This window comes from Corylus avellana, chromosome ca9 (assembly GCF_901000735.1).
Source record: "Corylus avellana chromosome ca9, CavTom2PMs-1.0".
NCBI lineage: Eukaryota > Viridiplantae > Streptophyta > Magnoliopsida > Fagales > Betulaceae > Corylus > Corylus avellana.
In genome coordinates this window covers 9072057-9074235 of record NC_081549.1, presented here as the reverse complement: position 1 = coordinate 9074235, position 2179 = coordinate 9072057, and positions in this window count along the sequence as shown.

Sequence of the window (2179 nt, the reverse complement as noted above, 5' to 3'; positions counted from 1 at the left end):
GTTTTAAATAGAATATAGATATATCCTTGTTGCGGAATGACCGACCTACCCTCGGTTCTTGACAATTTTGCGCTTGATGAGTTGGGCCTCGGACTAGGTGCCCGAGACCTTATCGGGCTATGCTGTCCGAGGCCTTGTCGGGTTTTTGAATTGTTGAGATCGGGTTTGGGATTTGTTGGGCCTTATGAATTTGATCCATGACCCAACAGTTATCCCCAATTTCCTGGTCTGAATGACTATGAAAATTTCGTGTTCTTCGGAAATGGATCGACCTTCCGAGGCCCGACTCTTTAAAGTGATAAGTCCAAGGCGGGAAATTTGAATTTTGAACAAATTTTGGAGGGAATTTTCCCTCCAACTTTTTGCTGAGACGGTTTGTATGACCAAGGACCAGTCGGTTTGTTTGCTTGATGATTTGCGGGGATAAGTACGCATCCACATGTCGGTATCGGTATGGTCGTACTTTCGGCTGCCATGCGTCATCATTTGGAACGTGACAAAACGTGTTTGCTGTGGCATTCATTGAGCGTGTTTCAAAGGTGTTGTCTAGGGTTTCAAGCGCTGATGCCTCTTCGTCTTCCCAAATACACTATAAAGGGGGATTTTTCCCTTTTTCTTCTTCTAGCTTCATTCTTTTCTCCAAACGCCATTGTTGCTTGCTGAAACTCTGCAAGTTTTCCTATCCGCCACTGGCTTGCTTTCATTTCAATTTTTTTCCTGAATACTACTTCTTGAGAGTGGTATTCTTTAGAGTTTCAGTTAATTGGACTCTCTGACTTCCTTCGTGTGAGCAGTTCGTCCACTTCGACAGTCCAGTATTCAAATACTTGGATCTGTTGCTGCCATTCATTGAGCTAGTGGTTGATTGCCTTCGTCTATCAGTTACCTATTCGTTGATTCACAGCCGTTACCCATGCATCCCTTAGTCATTATATCCTAAGTTCTTGTTCCTCATGGGCGACAGAGAAGGATCGGATTCCGATGGCGGTAGAGGTTCTTACCCCGCCATGTGGGAGGCTCTCTTGACAAAGAAAGATGAGAAACGTGTCAAGATGGACTGTTATATACCGAAGTCGGTGGAGCTTCGATTTGATGATGAGAAGAAAGGTGCTATAGTGAGCACTGATGAGCATGAAGTATGCCTGTACGAAGAAAAGTTTCGTGCAGGCCTCAGGCTTCCATTCCTGAGGCATATTCGGGAATTACTGAGTCATCTAAACGTGGCTCCCCACCTGAATGTCCCCAACATTTCTCATCTTTCTTTGTCAAGAGAGCCTCCCACATGGTGGGGTAAGAACCTCCACCTCCACCGCCATCAGACTCTGATCCTTCTCTGTCGCCCATGAGGAACAAGAACTCGGGATATAGTGACTGAGGGATGCAGGGGTAACGGTTGTGAATCAACGAATAGGTAACAGACAGACGAAGACGATCAACCGTTGGCTCAATGAATGGCAACAACAGATCTAAGTATTTGAATACTGGACTGTCGAAGTGGACGAACTACTCATATGAAGGAAGTCGGAGAGTTCGATTGACTGAAACTCTGAAGAATACCACTCTCAAGAAGTAGTATTCAGGAAAAAAATTTAAATGGAAGCAAGCCAGTGGGTGATAGGAAAACTTGCAAAGTTTCAGCAAGCAACAATGGTGTTTGGAGAAAAGAATGAAGGCAGAAGAAGAAAGAGGGAAAAACCCCCTTTATAGTGTATTTGGGAAGACGAAGAGGCATCGGCGCTTGAAACTCTAGACGACACCTCGGAAACACGCGCAATGAATGTTGTAGCAGACGCATCTTGTCACCTTCCAAATGATGACACGTGGCATCCGAAAGTATGACCATACTGACATGTGGATGCGTACTTATCCCTGTAAATCGACAAGCAAACGAACCGACTGGTCCTCGGTCATACCAACCGTCTCGGCAAAAAGTTGGAGGGAAAATTCCCTCCAAAATTTGTTCAAAATTCAAATTTCCCACCTCGGACATATCACTTCAAAGAGTCGAGCCTCTGAAGGCCAATCCATTTCCAAAGAACACGAAATTTTCATAGTCATTCAAACCAGGAAATTTGGGGTAACTGTTGGGTCATGGATCAACTTCATAAGGCCCAACGGATCCCAAACCCGATCTCAACAAATTGACAGACTCGACAAGGCCTCGGACAGCATAGCCCGA